At 42.5% G+C, this 24,628-nt stretch overlaps 1 long non-coding RNA gene across 6 annotated transcripts in view; it reads left to right on the forward strand.

Moving 5' to 3' along the window:
* LOC308473638 overlaps positions 1-24,628 on the forward strand; it is a 503,626-nt gene that overhangs the window by 160,263 nt on the left and 318,735 nt on the right. The window contains exon 1 of one of the 6 annotated variants that reach the window (XR_013984130.1): positions 11,870-11,953. The exons of the other annotated variants lie outside the window; for them this stretch is intronic. This is a non-coding gene — a long non-coding RNA (uncharacterized lncRNA). Of the gene's footprint in view, positions 1-11,869; positions 11,954-24,628 lie in introns of those variants that run through there. 6 annotated transcript variants of the gene reach the window in all.

Below are 24,628 nucleotides of genomic sequence, written 5' to 3' on the forward strand. Positions count from 1 at the left end.
AACCGGGCTTATCTAGAATATAGAATATACAGAGGCAGAAATCTCACCAGGGCTTTTGAAGCGATGGATACTTCATTAGACTGTTAGACACAGTTGTAATAGCAGATTGAATTACTTTTGCAATCTGATGCAATAAAGTTCCGTGAGACCCGATGGCAAAATAGAGAGGCAGACACAGAAGCTGGGATGAACCAGGGGTGCTTTATTTAAGAATAAAACCCATAAAAAAAACCCCTCTACGGAGGAACAACACTATCAATGCGGGAGCAAACCTAAACAAACTGCAGTCTCTAGGGCCGTGGTTCCCAAAGTGGGGCAATTTGATTTTTAAGGGGGGGCAATTTGAGAATGAGTTATTAATTGTTAATGGCCTTTTAGGCTTCCTCCACATGGAGAGTAGTTCACTTTTTGAATAATAAGAATTATATGTCACTGGGGGTGGGGTGGGCATCAGGATTTTAGAGATTCTTAGGTGGGGCATGGCCAGAAAAAGGTTGAGAATCACTGCTCTAGGGTGACCAAACAGCCCACCTGCAGCCTGTGGAGGCACTGCTGTTCAGCCTGCATCCCATTCCCAGGCCACACCATGAAGGTGGTTAGGAAGGCCTATGGTGCTCTTCTCACCCCTGGAGCCCCATAGCTTCAGGTCAGTGAAGCAATTTACCATCCAGGGCAGCCCCTGTCCTACTGCAGGGCCCAAGAGCAACAGCTTCCACCCATGCGCCTGCCTTCTTGATCTGGGGTAATGGACATAATTACTATAATAAGGCCATTGCACTAGAGATATTCACATGACCTCCATCCTCATGAGAGGACGCATGAAGGAACCATGGGGTCACACCATGGGCTTTTTGTCCCATGCATGTTCAGTGGCTGTTTATGGGGGTACATCACAAGTATGTTCATGAGGTGTCTCCGCACAAAAGGAAAACTTGGCCAGTCAGGATTACACTTCACATGCAAAGCCCATGGCACATATGCCAGCGCTCCTTCATCTGGCCATCAAGTGTGTGGCAGCTATGGCTTGCACAAGGGATGGTGAAGACTTCAGACAAACATAGAAATATGAGCGGAAACTACCAGTGTTTGCTTATTTGTCCCAAGTCCAGAACGGAAATCAATCCAGTGAATAGGTTTGGTATTTGGTGTTGCTGTTGTTTTCAGCCTGCAAGTGATACACAATTAATTACATTACCCACCTCCTCATTTGCATTACATTTCCTTTGCGGTGAACGGTGTAGAATAGTGTAATGACACTGCGGTGAACGGTGTAGAATAGTGTAATGACAATGAAATTTGCATAACTGGTTATATAAATTGCATAAGTTACATAATTTTATCACAGCGGACAGCGAGATAAATATTGTAGGTTTTTTTGGGGGGGGAGATGAACTGCAGTGGAACAGAGACAGCGCTGTATGCAACAAATATAAGGCGGAACAGAAAACGATGCCTTCTTACAACCCCACGATCTTCTCATGTGCTTTTGATGCATGAGGGAGGCTGTGGAAATCCATCCTCAAGTCCTTTACTCTTATTGGACTGCCCAATTTGTTTCACAGATCAACCACAGAAAGCCTCACACCAGCTGTTCACAAATGTTTCCTTGGAGCTATTGCTGTCGTATCTTTTCCTGTCCTGAACTTGTATCATCGGAAGCTGTCTCAAGCTGGGCCAAATGACTGGTTCATGTAGCCAAGCAACACTTACTCTGACTGGCAGCAGTTTTCCATGCTCTCGGAGAGATTCTTCACACTGAGATCCCATAACTGGATCCCAAGCCTGGGCTTGGACATGAGACCTTGCTCATGCAAGGCATGTGGTCTGTCACTGAGCTACAACCGCTCTCCACCTATGAGCATCTAAGGCTCCATTTGTACAGGGTTTCCCTCCTTGCATCTAGTATGAAGCCTGAATTAGCAGTCTTTAACTGTTTGCCCCCTTGCACAAAAACTCCCTCTTAGACCCAGCAGAGTTGATTTAGGATGAGCACAGTAATTGAAATAGCCTAGAGTCTGAAAACAACCACCCTGGAAGGGATGCTAAGCAATTACCATTTTCAATTACTGTTGACATTTCTACTCCATGTATTGAATGCCCAGTGGCTTATGGGAATATATATATATATATATATATATATATATATATATATATATATATTAAAGCTTCATAGGGAATGCTTGGGTTTTAGTTCTACACCCTTCTGGTGCTCTGGTAGATTGTTTGCTTTTTTGCAAATGGCATGTTGAGCTTTGCTCTCATTCTTCCATAGTGGGAAAGGGGATACATGTGGGGTGCCTACTTTTTCAGGCCTAGCTGAACTTGCCATAGTTTTATGCAAATACAAAACTGCCTGAAAGTGAACCCAAAACCCTACTGAGAGAGGGGGGAGGGGAGGGAGAGAGGGGAAAAAAAATCCCACATGTAATGTGCTGATAATTAAACTCCTCTGACAATTACATCATGCACTATCAGGCTTAGCCAGATCCATTACTCATGATCGGTGCTTAGGACAAAACAAAGCTGGTTCACTGGGGACTGTCAGCTGAGCAGATGCTCCTATAGAAGAAAGCAGCCAAGCAATGTTTATGTAATATGAGAGACCCAGTATGCTGAGGCAAGATACTGCTTCAGCTCGTGGAATATTTGGGCAAGATAGAAAATGAAGCGGGGGTGGGGTGGGGGAGCGAGAGGAAGGCACCATATTGACTGTACCACATGCGAATGTCATTCTATGCACATGTTTGCTTGCTGCTACCATTTGTGTGTGTGTGAAATCCCACTGCATTCTTTAAGAATAAAAAAAATTATGATTGTCTCTCCTACAATACCAGCTTTAATTTATTTATTTTAAAAAAATTCTAGTGGCTTTAAGGAAAAACTGAGGAAAAACTGACACAACAGATTTTTATTCTTATATGAAATTCTAAGAAACAGCCTTTGGTGCCTCAAGGAAGCAGGATTCATAGCTGTCAACTTTTCCCTTTTCTTGCGAGGAATCCTATTTGGAATAAGGGAATTTCCCTTAAAAAACAGGAAACGTTGACAGCTATGGCAGGATTATACATTAGTGGTGGTTCCCCCCCACCTTCCCATAATGCTTTGCAATCCCAGAAAATTGCTGGATGTAGATAGAAACATAGAGAGACCTTTTATCTACAGGTATCTAAACTTTCATAAACCCAGCAAAGGACAAACATATCCAGATACAATGATACCTCTGGTTACAAACTTAATTCGTTCCGGAGGTTCGTTCTTAAGCTGAAACCGTTCTTAACATGAGGCACGCTTTCGCAAATGGGGCCTCCCACTGCTGCTGCGCCGCCAGCGTGTGACTTCCGCTCACATCCCGGGGCAAAGTTCGCAACTAGGGGCGTCTACTTCTGGGTTAGCAGAGTGTGTAACCCGCAGCATTCGTAAGGGGGACGGTACGTAACATGAGGTTCCACTGTACTGCGGTTTTCTTTAATAATACCAAATTTAACAGATGGATTGAATATGTGTTTTGGTTATTCGTTTTGTTATGAAACAAATGCATTTTCAAAGCATAGGCAAAATTGTTGTCTGATGGTCTCTGTACAGTGATGTGCTTGGGAGCCAGGAGAAAGATGTTGTAGTGTAGTAGTTAACAGTGTCCACTGTGATTTCTCATAGTCCTGGTTGTCATTAGGTAGGGTTGTCATATGTCCTCTTTTTCCAGAACATGGGGTCCTCTTTTTCATGGGTAGAGTCATCATAGCAATCCATAGTTAAAAGCAGTAGTCTGCAAATGTGCCCTCTCCCATCCGTAATATGCTTAGAATATTACTGGCCTCCCATGCAGTGTTGTAAAGATTAGGGATGGTAAGCACTGTCTATTTATCCTCTCTCCTCTTCTATTTATTTATCTAAAAACATATGTGCACAGCCTTTCTTCCAAAATAGCTTACATGTTTTAAAATTAAAAAAATACAATATCAATAACATTTCTTTAGATTTCCCCACCCCATAAAACTTATATCACATCATAAACAAAATGATACATCTGCAGAAGGGTCACTTCATACAGAATCGTTGAACAGAAAAAGTTTCCAGTCACAGAGGGTGTTGCTTATGTAAAGACTACCTGAAATAAATAAGTCTTCAGAGCCTCATGAAAAGATTTCTTCCATTTTCCTGCCTTTGTTCTATTCCATCCTGTTTCCACACTGAAAAGAACTTTTTTAATTGTGTGAAAAAATGCACTAAAATATGATCAAAATGCCACACTTTTCCATATTCTGCACATTCTAAACGTATTTTACATATTTATTATTATACGTTGTTGTTTAAGCTGATAGCCGCATTGTGAAATCTGGAGAGAAATTCTGAATAACCATCTGATTGTTTGCATTAATTACATTTCATGCAGTAGTTTGGGCAAGGGAGGTATGAATTGGTTCGATCTGCAACAAAAAAATGAAATCCTCAATCACCCTGGTAAAGATTCTCTCGATGACCTGTGCAGCTGCTGAGCTACTCCTAACATACCTGAATATAATTGCAATTTGGCTTTCTTCCAATCTGTCCTTCAGGAGGAGACATGCAAGCTCTAATTTCTCCTAAAGAGCCAAGCATCCAAAACCACAAAAGTTTAAAACATTCACCTTCATGCTTTACCTTTAGTTATGATCAACATTCTTTGACTGATTGTAGTATGCTAGACTGAAAGAATATTACCCTTAACAGTTGGCTCTTTAACATGCCCCTTCTGTTTCTGCCCCCTTTCAAGCCTACCAGTCTGGCCTACAAATGGGTGAATTTGCCAGTTTTGGTGTCTCCCCACCAACATCTCATTTTTCTAGTCTTAAATTCAGTTGAAACTTCACCGATGGAAACTGGAGGATCAACATAGGTTTGTATTTTATTTTACTTTTTTGCAGTTGGCTTTCCCCCTTTCTTCAGAGGCTTTTCACTCTATTAAGGAGTCTGTTGGAAAGCTAGTTTAAAACCTAAATAAATGAAGCTTCTATTGTATTTCCCATGAAATCCAAGCACGGCTCCTGTGCTTACATTTTCATCCATCACAGTGATATATTCTCTCATCTCAGAGTCAAAAAGGCTCTAATAAAATCCTGTTCAGCTAACAGATGCTGAAATAAATTGGCACCGTGCGATTTGATGCTGTCCAGCAGACACAGAACGTTGTCTCTGGCTCTGTGGAACCTGCACATGAGAGCGCCTAAGAGTAGCCCACTCGGTCTCAAGTGTGGCTTCCAGTTGTAAGATGTAAATGATTGCCGCAGAGAATTCACATCATGTGAAACACCAGGAAATAAATCATGGGGTGAATGGTGTCAACACTGGCGAAAAAGCAGCGTGGAGACGTTTCCTTGCCTGAGCTTTAGATCTTGGGGCTCCAGAAGCTGCACCTACTTTGATTGCAAACCCCATGAGCCCTTCCATGACAACCCCTTTCCTCCTTGCATGTCCTGCAAAGAGGAGAGCAGCTGTTTAATCTTCTGCCTTTCTGTTTCCCCGTGCTCTTTTATCTCTCAGGGTGTTACTCATGCTCGTTTTACACCTGACACACAATTTACGTGACTGGTGGAGTGGAGACAGAAGCCACCGTGGGATTTGCTGCCCCTTTTATACACTGGAGCCTCCTTGGTTCTCTGGTGCTCATCTGCTGAGGGCACTGCTGTTGCCCACGATGTCACTTGCCCCGGTGTTAATCACGAATCCTTCAGATGATGTTAGGCTGCTTGGGGGCAATTTCCATCTTATTGTTGTTCCTTAATTAAACAGAGAATGATGAATTGTTTGTGTCAATGGTGCAGTCTACAAATGGGCACTTCCTGGTTCATTATCATTATCATATGACACATGAAAGGAATAAGAAGGGATAGATTAATGGAGCCACGCACCGATCACAGACTCTGCTGGGAAGCCCGAGATAGCTGTAATCTGGGAGGCATCCGTAAAACTCTGCATCTGGGCTAATCAGATGAGCTGGAGCTAGTGAGCTATGACCAGAAAGCCAAGGCTGTTTGATTGCATCGCCACATCTTTCAAAATCATACGTTGAAAGGGATTATTGGTTATTGTCATGTAAAATCCTAATAAATAATTATCAGGCTTTGTTTTCGGAAGAAGGGGCTGGGGCCAAAGCCCGAAAAGCTTCTGAAGGAAACTAAAATGCATACTAAATCCATCTCTTAAAATCCACTCCTCTTTTACCTCTGGGATTCTGCCAAAATTGCTGGCAGCAGGCTCAGAAGGCCATGGGGGTCAAAAGATAGATAACAAAAAAACCAACAACCCTAATACTAGCTAGATAGAACATTTAATTAAAGGTTTGGTGACCCCCGTGTTTGAACAGAAGGGTTAGAAATAAATACAAGGTCAGTTTCGGACAGAGTTTGCATGTGTTCTGTAGCTAAAGATGACAACAATCATGTCAGCTGCCCCTTAACTGTCATGCATAGAACATTGCGGCTCTTTATGGAAGAGGGTCACAGCTCATAGGTGGGCCCCCAGGGCTTCATTTGCAGAAAGTCTTGTCCCTAGCATCTCATATAGCAAAGATGAGAAAGCTCTGTTACCTTGGAGAGCTGCTGCCAGCCAGTCTAGATAGTCTGATCGTATTGGTCTGAAACACAGCATTACACGTAGGCTCATATACGACCGACATAGTAAAAGGTAAAGGAACCTCTGACCATTAGGTCCAGTCGTGACCGACTCTGGGGTTGCAGCGCTCATCTTGCTTTATTGGCCAAGGAAGCCGGCATACAGCTTCCGGGTCATGTGGCCAGCATGACTAAGCTGCTTCTGGCGAACCAGAGCAGCACACAGAAACGCCATTTACCTTCCCGCCAGAGTGGTACCTATTTATCTACTTGCACTTTGACATGCTTTCGAACTGCTAGGTTGGCAGGAGCAGGGACCGAGCAACGGGAGCTCACCCCGTCACGGGGATTCGAACCACCGACCTTCTGATCGGCAAGTACTAGGCTCTGTGGTTTAACCCACAGTGCCACCTGCATCCCATGACTGACGTAGAAAGCAATATAAAGATAGTTGTTTTCCATCCACACTGACCTTTCCCTTATCTTACAAAAGCTGCTATGTTTGTGAACATTCTGCCTCAGAGCCTTTAAACGTATTTCCTAATATGGAAGGAGGGTTTTTTTATGGGGGTGGGGGTCTGAAGACAAAGAGTGACAATTTACACCTACACTTCTAAACCCACACGATATAAACAGAAGAATGATAGAATTGTAGGGTTGGAAGGGACTACAAGTCCAACCCCCTGCAATTCAGGTATCTTTCACCCAGTGTGCGGCTCGAACCCATGACCCTAGGGTTAAGAATCTCATGCTCCACCTACTGAAGTTCAGCTTCATTTGAAAGAGGATATATGTGTGTATGCACTCTCCCTCTCTCTTAATGGTAGATCAAAAAGGAAATGGTATGCATTAACTTGATCCTAGGCTGCCCCTGACCCTACCTTGGAACATCCAGTAGCATCCCATTCTACCACTGGCAGAAATTAGGATACTGGGATGGAGATGTACCATGTGAGATGTCTGCTTGTGAAAAGGCACTTTTGTCCCCTCTGAATCCTCCCCAACTGAGGGATCTGGGGCTTAAGGTTGTTCTGTTATGCATTTCCTTCACTTTCAAACTGTGGCATCATTGTGCAGTTTTTAATTTTTTTAAGCCTTTTGTGGCCTAGGACCCACGTAGCTATGGGACCGCCTCTCCTGGTATGCCCTGCGGAGGACCTTAAGGTCCACAAATGACAATATTTTGGAGGTTCCAATCCACAAGGTGGTTAGATTGGTCTCAGCTAGGGCCAGGGCCTTTTCAGTACTGGCCCCGACTTGGTGGAAGGCTCTGTCACAAGAGACTAGGGCCCTGCAGGACTTGACATCTTTCCCAGGGCCTGCAAGACAGAGCTGTTCCACCTGGCCTTTGGTTTGGACTTGGTTTGACCTACGTTTCCCTCCCCTTATGGTCTTGATTTATCGGCTACTTTAAAATGAGGCTGCATTTTAAATTGCATTTTAACCTGTATTTTAAATTGTTCCCCCCCCTCTCTTTTTCCTCTATTATGTTTTTACTGTGATTTTATTGGTGTTAGCCACCCTGAGCAGGGTGGGCGGGGTATAAATAAAATGTATTATTATTATTATTATTATTATTATTATTATTATTATTATTATATCATTTTAGAAGTGGTTGCTTTCCCTTAGAACCCTTTTCTCCCAAAATTCTGTTACCTGCACTGTTTCATTAGCCACAATGGATAAGTCATCAGATGCACATCGGATGTTGAAACATACTATTATTAAAGGTTTATCATTAAATGCAAACATCAGCAAATAAATTACACATTGTGAACTCTGCTGGATTTGATACGATTACTTCTTGAGTTCAGTATCTGTAAGTAACATATCAGAGATGCTAGTTTTGATGACTGCAATCCAGAAATAATGACTTTGTGTTTACAACAAGTGAACTGGAAACCTATGAGCAAAAAAAGGGGAAAATGTATATAGCATGCAAATGAATTCACTAACTGTTAGACAGTCATGCTGCAACCCTATCTATCTAGCCATGTAGCCATCCATCATATTATCCAACCAAGTAAGGGGGGGGGGAATTGTGGGTGATGGACAAATGATCAAAATTGAGATTTGCCTTCCTGAATCCAAAGAGAAAAGCTATAAATTGATCCTAATGGAGAGAATAGATTTCACCACTGCTATTGATCTTGACTGAAAGCCAGAAGAGCCGTCCTTGCTGTATGCTTAATTATACATGGTGCAAGGGGAACAAAGTCTGGAGAAAGAGATTGTGTGAGTGTGCATGTTTTTAAAGGCACCTGCTGTTCCTTTCTGCTACAGTTCACAATGTTATAGATCTGCACGCTTAATCTTTTGTATGTACCACTTCATACTGTGACCTGGCAATTGCCCAGAGGGTACCGGTATAACAAGGCAAAGTTGGATGAAATACAGAATTAGTCATGAGATGCTATGATCATGGTCTTGAAAACAAGCCCCATGCTCCTCCTTTGGTTGAGCCCACAGATTAACTCCATTGCACTACTTTTTACTCTGCTATCCCTGGACAACTGCTCTAGGGGTAGTAGATTGAATAATAATAATAATAATAATAATAATAATAATAATATCAATTAAACTGTAATGTCCATAAATCTGCTTCACTTAACTGTGGTTTTCTGCAAAAGGGGTCTAGGTCCCATGTCTAAATATCATGCCCTCCAACATTTCCCTGATGAAAATAAGGATGTCCTATTCCATAATAATAATAGTCATAATTATAATTATAATAAATATACCATGTCCACCTGAGTGGATTGCTCCAACCACCCTGGGTGGTTTCCAGCACATATAAAAACATATATATATATATATATATATATATATATATATATATATATATATATAAATATATATAATCTCCTTCTCTATACAGGGCTGCCTTCAGATATCTTTTGAAGGTTGTATAGTCACTTATCTCCTTGACTCAGTGGTTCTTTAACTCCATACCCTCCATACCGGTGGCACTGTGGGTTAAACCACAGAGCCTAGGGCTTGCCGATCAGAAGGTCGGCAGTTTGAATCCCCGCGACGGGGTGAGCTCCCGTTGCTCGGTCCCTGCTCCTGCCAACCTAGCAGTTTGAAAGCACATCAAAGTGCAAGTAGATAAAGAGGTACCGCTCTGGCGGGAAGGTAAACAGCATTTCCGTGCACTGCTCTGCTTCACCAGAAGGGGCTTCGTCATGCTGGCCACATGACCCGGAAACTGTATGCCAGCTTCCTTGGCCAATAAAGCGAGATGAGTGCTGCAACCCCAGAGTCGTCCGTGACTGGAACTAATGGTCGGGGGTCCCTTTACCTTTACCTTTAAGGAAAAGCAGGACATTCCAGGATCAAATCAGAAACCGGGACGGCTTCTGTAAATCTGGGACTGCCCCTGAAAAAATAAGGACACTTGGGAGGATCTGAAATATACTGGATAGAAACCATCAGCATGTGAACTGTTTCACCATGGTGCATGTCCATTTGTAGTTAAGAATTTGAGTTGGGTTTCTAAAAGGGAAGTGTCTCACTGAGAGGGCAGTGGTCAAAGCAGAATATCACCTTTGTGGCTGTTGGGACTACAGTATCAGCACGGGGTTCAAAGCACCACAGATGAAAATTAGATGGGAGGGAAATGTCAGGAAGGGAAGGCACTGGACATTTCATGTTGAAGGGACAGCTTTTGAGGCTGACAATATAATTCATTCCTGGGATCCCAAGTATATACTTACCAGCTTGAGAGAGTGAAGCTGGACTGAAAGACAGGGCCCTATACATTTCTAACATTTTCTTCCAAAATTTAAGGTTATTGAAAAAGTTCTGCTTGGTCTGGAAAAATAATTTCACAGGATAGCCCCCAAAAGTCAACGTTTTTCTACAACAGTCCACAAAAATGCACCTCAAAAATATTCTTTGGCTTCTCAGTGAGGAAAGCCTTTGTCTGTTGACATCTTAAGCCAGTTGTGATGTAAGTGCTGCCTTTGAACAACGAAAAGATAAAAGCATGATATAAATTACTTTAGGAAGACAGGAATACCATTAGCCTTGTAAATGCTGCCTAAACTAAATCATGCCCCCTTCATAACAGCTTTTGGGCAGACATAAATTTAATCCTAAAATATACAGGCCTGCAATCTCTTTATTTGGTGTAATTTATAACGAGGTGGCCTTCTGATGACTTCTAGTTTTGACCCTTGGTTTCCTATTAATTACAGCATCTACTGCTATGGCTGTAGATCCATCGCAGAAAGGGCCAAACTTGCTTCTTTTAATTATATTAATTTATATAACGGGCTGGATAGGACTTTCTGTATTGTCACATATAAGATGGAGAATCTTGGAGTCCATTAGAAGCACCTGACATGACGTCTGCAAATGTACGCCCAGACAAATTGATTTACTGTCGTCCAAGAATGACCAAGAGCAATTTCACAAATTACTCAGCAATAAACCCAGGTTTTGCAGCAAGGTTTGAGTGCCAGGTTTGGTACTCAACAAGGAGCCACAGCCAGTTCTGCATCTCCTACTACAAACATTATTGATATTATTATTTTACATTTGTTTGTTGCTTTATACAAAACAAGTACTAAAGCGACTTAACAGGATGAGTGTATCTTGTTGACTAATGAGTGTACCCATGCAATTGATGTGTTTTCAAAGACCCTTCGTTCACATCTTTTTTAAAAAATCTGAGATGTGCACCTAAAACTATAATTATTTTATTTTCTTCATTTATTAAATGTGTATATCCCCCTTCTGTAGATTTCAGGGCAGTTCACAACATAAAAATACAAGATAAAAAAAATACAAAATACACAATAAAAACAAAACCAATAACCTCCCTTCCCTCGCCCCCTTGCACAACACATTATTATTTATTTATTAAATTTGTATATTTGGATTAAATTACGAAGAGGGTTCATGTTCTTGTTCTCTTCTGCTCCACTTACAGTACACGGGGATTGTTATTCTTTTAACCATGCTCTTTGGTTAGCAAAACAGTCTTCCTTTTTGAATTTTCAATACAAACCACTATTCATTGGCCGGCTTTGGATGTTTGATATCCCAAAACACTGGCATTTGTATTCACTTACATCTGCTTGGTGGTAGTTGAAAAACTGAAACGTGCTCTCTCTCTCTCTCTCTCTCTCTCTCTCTCTCTCTCTCATTTCCAGTCTTGAATTTGGCCACAAAGCAACGGCTTATTGGGGAGGTATGGAACTTGCTGGAACATCTCCTGCTTGGTGAAACAATTTCTGAGTATTGGGATGCTGGACTGATACTACTTTAGGACAAGTATTGTCTAGGACCAGGCGTAGGCTTACTTCCAGCACTTTTTTTTCAGCCGGAACTCATCAGAACTCAGTTCTGGCACCTCTCAGGTGGGTCCCATGGCCATTATAAGAAAATAAGGAAGGTATTTGTGGTGAGTTTTGGCACCTCTTTTTCTCAAAAAATAGTACAGTGGTACCTTGGTTCTCAAACTTAATCCGTTCCGGAAGTCCATTCCAAAACCAAAGCATTCAAAAACCAAGGCACACTTTCCCATAGAAAGTAATGAAAAATGCTTTAATTCCATTAAAAACAACCCCTAAAACAGCAATTTTGCATGAATTTTACTATCTAACGAGACCATTGAGCCATAAAATGAGAGCAATAATCAATGTACTGCAGTCACACAATCGATCAATCAGTAGCTGAACTGGGTCCCACACAGTCACAAAAACAAAACAAAAAAGAGCCGCAAAAACAAAAATGCAAAATAAATAGCAGAAACAGACAGACCTCAGCGTAACACTCAAAATGGAAGTGCGACACTCAAAATGGAGCACATTCAGCTTCCGAAAAATTTGCAAACCAGAACACTTACTTCTGGGTTTGGGTTCCAAGTTGTTTACGTACCAAGGCATTTGAGAACCAATGTACCACTGTACTGTTTGCTTCTCATATGCTAAGCCTGTGTGTTAGTTTTTAAGCAAAAATTACAAAAAAACAACAACCCACAACAAGTATCATGTGCTCTGTCATCTCACAAGAAAGCCAGCAATTCCTTACTACTTGAAGCGTTATGGTTAACCTATGTTTGATTGTATTCTGTAATCCGGAGTGATTTTAAGCCTTAGATTTTCACAGGGAAGTTGAAAAAACTCTAAAGCAGGGTGGGGACACCAGCCTGGGATGGGGCCACAGGTTAACCATTCCTGCTCTAAGGAAACACTGCCTCTGAAGAGACTTTGTACTAATACTGCAGGCTATTACGGCAAAGGCCTATGTGAAATCCTCCCCATCTGCTTTCCATTGTGCAGCTGGAAAGTTTGACCAAAGGGGAATGAATGAAGCCCACTCCCTTCCCTTTCCTGATCAGCATTGTACCCAGCACTCCTTATGAAAGGTCGCACGCTTGGGTGTGACTCCCCCCACAAAAGTGGCTCCTAAAATACACATGAGCAGGTGCTCGCTTGTATTTATTTTAAGGAAAAATGGGAATATAAATACCCCTGATTCACACACGATGCAACACCTTGTATTCTGTACTCAGAGATTCACACCTGGATCCAGCTTCCAGGCTTGCCTTGGGATCTTTATATACCGTAGCACCTTTTAGTAATAGCTAAAAGTAACCCCTTGGGAAGAGAGGGAACCTTCTTTTCTGAAGCCAAGATGACATGGACTAGAATTGACCAAATATGGATAACTAGAGGAATGGCACCAAAGATAAAGAAAGTAGAAATCTGCCCAAAAACCTGCTCCGACCATAACGCTGTAAGGATGGAGATGAAACAAATATCAACTGGATCCTTCAGATGGAGGATGAATGACACCTTATTTAGAGATGAAGAAGTGTATAAAAAGGCCCAAAAAACTTTGAGAGACTATTTTGAAATAAATATGAATACCAATGTAGAAAAAAGAGTAATCTGGGATGCAAGTAAGAGAATATGAAAAAAGGGTTATAAATGGGTAAAAATCTAATGGTAAGGATTTGCTGAACCAATAAATTGAAGTGGAATACAAAAAAGGGAGGTATGAGGAGGTCTGGGAAACAAGCTAAAGGAAAATAAGTAATGGAAAACATGTGTGTTTTTAACTGTTTTTATTTTGTATTTTTCTTTTCTTTTTTCATTTTTACTGTAATATTTCAAAAAATCTTAATAAATATCTTATTAAAAAAAAAGTAATAGCTAAAAGTAGTTTAAAATAAATTAAGCAGAAAGCCTGGACCAGATCCTCAAGTGAATGATTGCTGTGCGGTTCCAGGTACCATTGGAGTGACTGTTCATCTGGGTCCAATTCAATCAATATTTGATTTTGGCACAGAAATTATCTCAGAATACCCTTTCTGGGAGGACAGCGAGTTGTAGTCCTCTTAATTTTTCTGGACCTCTCGTCAGCCTTTGATACTAGCAAGCATAATGGCCTTTCTGGACAAATTGGGGGGGGGCTGTTTCAGCTTTTTGACTTCTGCCTATCAGGCTGAATCTAGAAAATGATGCTAAGAGACTGCTGCTCAGCCCCTTAGTAGTTTGAAGGGTTAATTTCCCATGAGGCCATTAGGGAATTTTGGAGCTACTTCTGATTCAAAAGTACTACTTCTGATTCAGGTGAGGCAGTCAGTGTGCTAAATTAGTGTCTGGCATCAAGCAATACTCACGATCATTTATTATTACCGTTATTGTGATTACAGTCGTACCTCGGGTTAAGTACTTAATTCGTTCCGGAGGTCCGTTCTTAACCTGAAACTGTTCTTAACCTGAAGCACCACTTTAGCTAATGGGGCCTCCCACTGCTGCTGCGCCACCAGAGCACGATTTCTGTTCTCATCCTGAAGCAAAGTTCTCAACCCGAGGTACTATTTCTGGGTTAGCGGAGTTTGTAACCTGAAGCGTTTGTAACCCGAGGTACCACTGTATTGATTTTGTGGTTTATTGCTGTTCTCATTCTATTATAAACTGCTTTGAGCTTTTTTGTGTGTGGACATACATCTATACAATATCATATGTAGTGCTTTTATTTATTTGTTTATTTCAACAATTTGTATCCTGCTTAATCATAGTCATCTCTAAGCAGTGTACAAGAGCCCTCAATTGAAAAAAAAGACTGAAAATACAACCTTCTACTTACTCTGAGGTTGGAGTGTAGAGGATTGTAGCCTTGTGAGTTCATGGCAGAGGTGAGATTTGTACCAGAGACTTCCTGAAACACAGTTCACTATTCACAGCTCACCAATAATGGACTATGTTACACTAGTAATGGACAGTATGAGGGCAAAAAACAGACTCCTCCTAAAGTTCTGTACAGACAAGGCGAAGGTTATGTTGCTGGGTGTTTCATCTGTTAAATATATAACATAAATAAGATGTACAGTCATACCTCGTGTTGAAGTAGCTTCAGGATGAGTATTTTCGGGTTGCGCTCCACGGCGACCTGAAAGTAATGGAGCACATTACTTCTGGGTTTCGCTGCTCGCACATGTGCAGACGCTCAAAATGATGTCACACACATGCATGGAAGCGGCGAATCACGACCCGTGCAGACGCAGGTTGCGTTCGCTTCAGGATGCAAACGGGGCTCCGGAACGGATCCCGTTCGCATCCAGAGGTACCACTGTAATGGTTTTATGCATTGAAGTTTGAAAAAAAGACCTTATGTGGGGGTTTGAATTTGCAAAGAGGTTTGCATTAGGTACAAGTGGTTTGTCTCTAGCTAATGCAGCAAAGGAAAGGGTGGATATTTCTGTTTCAGCTTAATTGATTACTCATCCTGGAAACCTGAGCAGAGATCTCACAGTAGGAAGATGTAACCTGAGACCTCAGTGCCTTTGCCAGGTGTTAGAGCCAGCAACAGTAGCAGTGGTGGCTAAACTCAGGGATGAAGAACAAGCAAGTTACTTAGAATCTCTCCCTCTCTCTCGGATTAGAGAGAGGAATGTGTATTGAACTGTATCAAGGACTGAAAAGAAGATGGGACCACATTGCTAGTTTGTTTAAGAGCAATGCGCTATTTTGTATTTTTGCCAATGTTTATTTTGTAACTAGTTTAAGACAGTTTGCAGTCAAGCTTTTAAACTAATTCTTGTGGTGGAGAGGTCATGCATTTCCACTCTTGCACAAGCTCCAGATCAGGGATTCCATTTGCAGCAACTCTAAGATCATCTGCCTAGCAATGTGGCATTTGACCTCTTGTGTATGGAGCTATACTTCTCCTTAAGGACTGGGTTTGCAGCTTGGGGTATTCATAGGTACGACTCTGAGATATGGCAGCTTTCTGGATTGGCAGTGGGAGTTGGCCTTTGGGCAGGATGGGTGAGATTACATATTTCAGGGGCAGATGCATTCAGGGTCAGTGGAAGTCCCCCATCTTGCTCTGTTATGATGCAGTGGTGTGTGTGTGTGTGTGTGTGTGTGTGTGTGTGTGTGTGTGTTGGTGTGTGTATGTTTTTCGACTGTGTACTTAATCAGAGACAGGGTTCTTTTATAACACCATGTACATTCGAATCATAACGAAGAAACAGCAGCAGAAATTTTCCAAGCAAGTAAACATTAGAAAGAGATTGTCACAATCCTTCAAGCAATCCTTTCATTATTAAAAACAAATGAATGCTTTTTCAGAGATATGAAAGTCAAATATTTAGGCAGAAGGTAGGAGGTTTCTAAATTATTTGGCATAAGGCTTATTCACTCCTGACTTCTAAATGCCTCAGCCTACCAAACTAGCAAGTTTATATAATGTTTTAATTAAAATCTGTTTTAGGAAAGATTTTTTAACCACTGGGGGAAAGAGTATCTTTGCACACCTCACCCAGGGATTAGTGATTTATATTGCTTTGAGCATCCCAAAAAGGCATTTTATGAGGAAATCTACTGTTTGTTTTTTATTCCCTTTGAAATTCAGCTTTGATAATCATTATTAAAGCATTGTATAGCTTAACAGCTTAGCAGTAAAATAATAATAATAACAGTACAGTGGAGAGGAAGAGAGAGATTTATTGGAACTATAATACAAATAAACAGATCATTACATCATTTAGGCTGTTTGCAAAGTTACAATATGATCTTTGCAGCCTGAGGGAAACCAGATCTCATTCTGGGTGTCGTCTGGTATCATCTCATGCTTCCCCTTAAAATGGTACAACATGCATTTGAAGACAATACATAAGGCAACAGCAGAAGAGATGGACAAACTCTGGGGCCTAAACCCTCTGAAATGGAAAAAACACCAGCCTTCCACTTTCACCTAGAGTGGAACCTCTCGCTTAGTTGCAAACTTCTCTGCTTTGCAAATGCAAGTCTTCACATAAATGTCAACTTCAGTGCATGCAATTGTTGTTGCTGTTTTGCACATTAAACTTTTAACTGTAACATGTCATCCTCTGCATGTTAAACCTGGAGGGCAGGCCCGCTAGCTTGGACCCAGCACCATGGGGATCCAGCTGTGGGTGCACGGTCGTCTGATGTCAGCATGCCCAGACCACAAGCTCCCTCATTGGAGCCTGGCTCCTCGCTCACAACTATCAGGAATATCTAAGGCAACACGGTGACCAAGTAAGTTACCGTGTACAGTGGTACCTTGGGTTAAGTACTTAATTCGTTCTGGAGGTCCATTCTTAACCTGAAACTGTTCTTAACCTGAAGCACCACTTTAGCTAATGGGGCCTCCTCCTGCTGCCGCACCGCCAGAGCACAATTTCTGTTCTCATCCTGAAGCAAAGTGCTTAACCTGAAGCACTATTTCTGGGTTATCGGAGTCTGTACCCTGAAGCGTATGTAACCTGAGGTACCACTGTATATGCAGGTCATCTTTTCAACAATTCATTTGCAGTTTATGAAGCATTTCTGTATCCTTCTGCTGTGCTGAAGAAGAATTCCACGAAACAGTGGGTATACTCGGAATTACTGTTCACTACGTCTGCTTGCGGACCACTTGTTGGACGTCATAAAACAAAGCTTTACGGCTTGTTTTCCTCAGATAAGAATCTGACCTATTGCTTCTTTCAGAGACTTGCATAGTCTACAAAGACATTCAGAGACTTATAAGACTTATGTTTATTTGGTTCTATGTTTATCTCACATATTTCATATCATTCATTGTTTCGTATAGATTATATAAAGAGTTTATACTGATATTGCATTGTCACTTGGTCATTGCGTTGCCTTGGATATTACTGATAATTGTTTGCAACACAGGGGTTTAATTGTTTGGTTACTCCTCGCTCACAACAGCAGCTCCACTTTCGGGTCAGGTGGAGAGGAGGAGGAGAGTCATAGCAGCATTGCCGCCCCTCTCCTTGGCTTGGCAGTGCCATGTAAGGATTCTCCTATCGGGCTGGGCACAGCAGGCTCCCTCCGTGTCCTTCCCTGTTGGCGTGCAAAAATTTCTTGGTGCCCGGCCCCTTCATGAGGAATGTTGTGGGGGCTGGAGCACCCGTGGCCCCCACACTCAGTGCTTATGCTGAATGGAATGTGACTATAATAATATATAATGCATATAATATGCAAAAAAAAACTGTTTAAATTTTAAGCAGAATTGGGGTACGTACAGTCGCTTCTTGTCTGGACTAAGGAGCAAGGTGGGAATTAGAAGTGGGGAAAGTTGTGTGGATAAGCTGGGCACTGATAAATCCATATCAGATTAAAAATTAAATGTTTAAAACCGGCTAAGCTGTTACTTAGGACGTGGGTGGCACTGTGGGTTAAACCACAGAGCCTAGGGCTTGCTGATCAGAAGGTAGACGATTCGAATCCCCGCGAAGGGGTGAGCTCCCGTTGCTCAGTCACAGCTCCTGCCAACCTAGCAGTTCAAAAGCACGTCAAAGTGCAAGTAGATAAATAGGTACTGCTCCGACGGGAAGGTAAACGGCATTTCTGTTCGCTGCTCTAGTTCACCAGAAACGACTTAGTCATGCTGGCCACATGACACGGAAGCTGTACGTCGGCTCCCTTGGCCAATAAAGTGAGATGAGCGCCGCAACCCCAGAGTTGTCCGCGACTGGACCTAATGGTCAGGGGTCCCCTTTACCCCCTTTAAGCTGTTACAGATATTTGAAAAAGAAAAAAATTCCAGGAATCCAGTGTTGGGCTGCAAACTACTTTGTTGTGTTTCTTTAAAACTTTCCTAGCTGCTTCAGATAGAAACCTGGCCTTTTGTTTGTCTTGGGCCTGTTTATTTTATTTCTTTTGGAAAGGGAAAGAGTAAAGGCCTTAATGGATGTTACCCATTCCTCACTTTATCCTTTCCATTTAACAAAACAGGTTGGTGAGTAAATTTTGAGAGATAATGAGTAATATAATAGGTTGGCCTCCCATTGCGCTGATTTCAGTGGTGCCAAAAAGAAGGATCTGCTGACCTTAATTCTATAAACTGCTCTCATATTGCCAAACCTCATTGGTAGAAACGGAGAGAGGGTGCCTGTTCAGTGTCACAGAACGACAACCGTCTGACAGATGTTAGTTTTGAAAACTATTTCAGTAACAAAATCCACCACAGTCCCGAATTTTTTTCCTTCTTAACTGTTTAAACTAATCTCCATTATTTACAGAGTGATCTGCAAGAGGTCTAATTATGCTGGTCATTCTTTCTCAAAGGATATCAACACAGGGCTATTTTAGAGTGATATGCAAGTCCTTGCGTAGGGTTAATATCTGGCCAAAATCTACACGCTGGCTAGAAATTTTATTCTCGCAAACAGCTGTTGTTGGCACTCTGTCATCAGGGCCATGCTTGGAAAAAAACACATGGTAGATTCATTTCAGATGAAAAGATACTCTGTGCATGCTCAAGGACATTCTACTTTTCCTTCCATGGTGTTCATAATCAAAAAGGGGCACATCCTCGGACAGTAAACTGTGCCTGCACTAGCTGGCATGGATTATGTTCACCCACATTTTTTCAGCTGTTCCAACCCAGTGGCTCAGCATAAGGTGTGACACCTAAAACAGCAGTCCCCTAAAACTAGTAACTAATGCCTACTAAGATATAGTGGGACGCGGGTGGCGCTGTGGTCTAAACCAAGTGCAAGTAGATAAATAGGTACTGCTCCGGTGGGAAGGTAAACAGCGGTTCCGTGCGCTGCTCTGGTTCGCCAGAAGTGGCTTAGTCATGCTGACCACAGGACCTGGAAGTTATACGCCGGCTCCCTTGGCCAATAAAGTGAGATGAGCGTCGCAACCCCAGAGTCATCCGTGACTGGACCTAATGGTCAGGGGTCCCTTTAACTTTTACTAAGATATAATAAGTAATACAAAAATATAGTACTCATTCCTGCTTAGTCTTGGCCAATAAAAACCAGCTTAAGTGGGATATATATATATTTACAGATGTTTTGCTTCTGCACAGAACAGGCTCTATCATTAGGAAAAAATGAGGCAGCCACATCAGGCAGCAAATTCTTGGGGGCAGGGAGTGGCAGTAAAGTGTTGAAGGACAAAGTTGTTTCTGCCATGTGGTGTGCCCTGCACCTCCTAAGCTAGCCTACTGATCTCCGAGGGAGACTGTCCCATTGCCAGCATTGAAGTTAGGCCTGGTACCAGCAGCTGACCAGGTTGGGCTTTGACCAGGAGCTCAGGAAGACTCCTCACTGTCCCGGCCATTCTACATTCCCTTTCCTGCCCTCCCTGCCAGACCCTGAGATTGTTGCTTTAGCAGTGGGTGGGCAGCAGTGGGTGTGTTTGGGATTGCTTTCCACTGGTACTTCACAGGTTAAGCCAGTAGGTATGGTCTTGCTCCTTGCCTCACCATCACATCTCCTGTATATGTGGGGAGAATCTGTGGAAGGGGAGTTGTGGGTGTATACATGATTCTGTGCAGAAAATGTGTGGGATCCTCACACATCTCCCCCCCCCACCCCATGAACGAGGAAAATTAGTTGGAAAATCTAGGGCCAAAGCTCAGTGATCAATAAATAAACTCACCAGGAGATTTTTCTGAGCTTCCTTCTGTGCCTTGAATAACACCTTGCCTCCTCCTACATGATGGGGGAAGAAGAATAATTTATGCAAAACAAATAAACATATTGAAACGCACATACTTTGCAAAGGCTGTAAGATGCAGCTTCTGTTGGTTCTGGATTCTGGAACTGGTTTTTTTTTTTTGTTTGTTTTGTTTTAAAGCAAAGTGTACACACTGCCCCAAGTTTCTGCCTGTTTCTGCTTGCCTGCTGCAGTGCCAAACCAGGAGCACAGGAAGCGACCATGTTGACATGTTTTATTGCTGCTTGTTAGTCCATTTCTTCTCACTGCCAGAAGTATTTGCTGTTTGCAGAGTCACCCAGTATCAGAAACAAGGACTGAGTCCACGGCTTTTCCTATGGAAAAGTTACACACGACCCTCAGAATTTGAGAAGGGGCTGGCAAATGAAGGAAGCAGTCAGACTTGCATCTCTTGTGACTTTTAAAATTCAAGTTAGCTTACAGCAGAAGCTTCGTTCGGGGAAAAGAAAGAGACGCAGAAGGAGCTCAGGTTGCAGACATGGGATAAGCTGCCTGGTGAAATAATGTAGTTATTTAGAATGAAATAATGTCATGTGGGCAATCCTCTGTTGACCTGGCTCATTGCTGTGGGGTCGCCATTATCTCATCAATGATCTGACTGTGTGGAGGTGGAAGACGGAAGGCATTCAGCAAATCTCTCTCTCTCTCTCTCTCTCTCTCTCTCTCTCTCTCTCTCTCTCTGTGTGTGTGTGTGTGTGTTGGCAGGGGGACTTTCTTGTACCAAGTTGGCTGGAGAGTCTATAATCAAGCAGAATAGTCTGGCATTAGAGTCATTCTTCTGGCACAAGTTTCCTCCGGAGATTTACTCTATCCAGTGCAGAGCCCTTCAATACAGCCACACAGTTTAATAGAGAACTCCACTCTTGAAAGGTTCTTCAGAGAGCAGTGGTGTCCAAACTTTTTTCAAAGAGGGAAGTGAAGGGCCGTGGGGGCCGACCGAAGGGCCAACCAAAGTTGTTGACCTTTTTTAGGATTTTACCCCAAAGTTGTTGAGCTTTTATTAGGGTTGGAGTTGTTGAACATCTTTTAGGATTAAAGTTGTTAAGGTTTTTTTAGGATTTTTTACCCCAGGAAATAAACTGCCACAGGGCCAGATTAAACCAACCAGTGGGCTGGATTAGGCCATCAAAATGGACTTTGCCTGGTGTAGTGGCTGCAGAAGGTGGGCAGAAGAGTTGCATGAGGTTCCTACTCCTTGCACAACCATTGGATACGGACTGGTTGCACATACTATCATATGTAGCTGACCCATTTTACATCCCATGTCTCTCTGCATCAACCACATAGACAGAACCCAATCTGGCACAGAATGAGATATGTTTATTCCCCTTGAAATCTGTGGCTGTAATGGCCAGGTACAAACAGAAAGGAAGGAGAGAGTGATAAAGGCACAGCTGCGAGGACATTGGCTGTTTCCAGATGTCATGCTTCCAAAATCGGCATGATCATCAGCAGTGGGTTGGCCTATGGGGGCAATGCCTTGGGGGCTATCGTCGCATGAGACAGTAGCCTCACCCTACCTAAGGGCTGGTTGGGTACCCCAACTATTTTGGTAATTCACCTCTGGAGTGATCAGCAATGTACGCATCCATGCCAAACAGGTAATGGTGAAGGCAGGCTTGCAAGTGAGTAACAAAATGAGGCAAGAAAACCTTGGAAGGCTTCTGGGAATTTCAGCTAAACGGCATATCCTCCCTAGGCTGAGAAGCCTGAACTACCCTGAACACACCTGAACATTCCCCCCCCCTTACCCATTTTTCTATCAGAGAAATTATTTCTGAATCATAATGTTTAAGTAATTACTTATCATAATTACTTTAGGCTATGAAGGATATTTATACCTTTTAAACATCTAATCCTTAATTAGCATATTTTCATTAATCAGAGAAATGAATAATTTAAAAATGGAGTAACAGACAAATTATTCGGGGAAAGGGCTTTTCCTGGAAATAATGCTTTCTCCAGGCTGAGGGTTGCAACTTGCTTGGGAACCTGGTTGCACATCTCTCTCTTTCTTCCCGCTCCCCATAATAATCCTGGGGACTATAGTTAAGGATACTGGGAACAGCAGCTTTGTGAACTATCATTCCCAGGATTCTTGTGTCGTGTGTATGTGCCTTAAATGTATGGGATGTGTGCTGCCTAAGGATCTAAATAATGCCAAACAGAGTAACTTTAAAGACCTTGTAAAGGGGCTCATTCTGTCTCCAATATGGGAAAATAAACTAATTTAAAGAACATAAGGACAATACACTTTCTGGCAAAGCTGCAGAAAAAAATACATCTGTTCAACATGCATTATATTTTCTGACAGAATGGATAAGCTGTATGCAGCCTGCAGCAAGAAATGGAGAGCCAAGGAATTTGGTTGGTTGACATTTCATTGGGGGTTTTTGTTCTTTTTTATATAAAAAAATGTGATCTACACTGCTCGTCTTTTTATAGGAAACCAGTAAAACACCATTATCATCATTTGGGGATATGAAGCACCAGTGGCCGTTAACTCTGGAGGAATATGTCTTTTCTCATGGTATCTAAGCAATTATTTTACAAAGGTATAGCAACCCTCTCCAGGCTTCTACATGGCTAAAACCAGTGAAATCAATGGAGTTAAAGATGCAATCCTATGCACACTTACTGTACTTAGGAGGAGTGCATCCTGTTTGACTCAGAAGGACTTGCCTCTGAGCAGACATGCGCACCTTTGGACTGTAAACGTAGGATTGGGTTGTGAGTTACAGAGCATTGGGTGTTGAGCACTATTCTTGCCCCCATCAAGATACTGGAACAAATCTATTGATTTTCATAAATATAGCCAGGTCATTTCACAGTGCAAACCCAAGCAGGTTTGCTGAGAAGAAAACCTTATTAAGCTCAACAACACTTACTATCTAGTAAGTATATTTACTTGGCACTGCATTCTTAAATTTTATTATGTTCACCTTTGTATTTCACTATTCTTTAAGATGCTCCAGACAGTGAAGATAGCAACAATTTCAGATAGGCCTGAGAACTCCTTAATGATCCCATGGTGTCCAGAGCTGTTGATATCCATCTGTCTCAGGAGACAATGGAGGAGTGAGCCTTTGTGGGTGAAGTCAAACTGCTGGAAGGTTACAGTGCCTGTTGAAGCCATAGAGGTTGTTATAGAAGGGACATGTATCGTTGCAGCTGTGGCAGATGAAGGCATCCGGTTGTGCTGATGCAGGTGTACCATGACATTTCTTCTCTCTGCACTCCTCCCAGAGGTCATTCCTCCTCTGATCGCTGCTCTGGATGCATGACCTGACTGGCTCCAGATACTGCGGTCATCTGCAAGGGATCCCACATGGTGGGGTTGAGGTTGCTAGCCTTCATGTCACGTTTACAGACATCTTTGTAACACCGAGTTGGTCAGCAAACAGTCCTGGTGCCTGAAGCCAGCTCCCTGTAGAGCACATCCTTGGGGACCCTTCCATCTTCCATTCTGTTCAGAGATGCTTAATGCATTAAGCTATAGCTAAGTTGTTTAGTCGTGTCCAACTCTTCGTGACCCCATGGACCAGAGCACGCCAGGCACTCCTGTCTTCCTCTGCCTTCGAGAATACTGTCCAACCATCTTGTCCTCTGTCGTCCCCTTCTTCTTGTGCCCTCCACCTTTCCCAACATCAGGGTCTTTTCCAGGGAGTCTTCTCTTCTCATGAGGTGGCCAAAGTATTGGAGCCTTAGCTTCAGGATCTGCCCTTCCAGTGAGCACTCAGGGCTGATTTCCTTCAGAATGGATAGGTTTGATCTTCTTGCAGTCCATGGAACTCTCAAGAGTCTCCTCCAGCACCATAATTCAAAAGCATCAATTCTTCAGCGATCAGCCTTCTTTATGGCCCAGCTCTGACTTCCATACATCACTACTGGGAAAACCATAGCTTTAACTATGTGGACCTTTGTTGGCAAGGTGATGTCTCTGCTTTTTAAGATGCTGTAAGCTATAGCATGGGTAGGCAAACTAAGGCCTGGGGGCTGAGTAGGCAAACTAAGGCCCAGGGGCTGGATCTGGCCCAATCGCCTTCTAAATCCGGCCCGCAGACGGTCTGG

Source organism: Podarcis pityusensis (assembly GCF_964106645.2).
Source record: "Podarcis pityusensis genome assembly, chromosome: 3".
Taxonomy (NCBI): Eukaryota; Metazoa; Chordata; class Lepidosauria; order Squamata; family Lacertidae; genus Podarcis; species Podarcis pityusensis.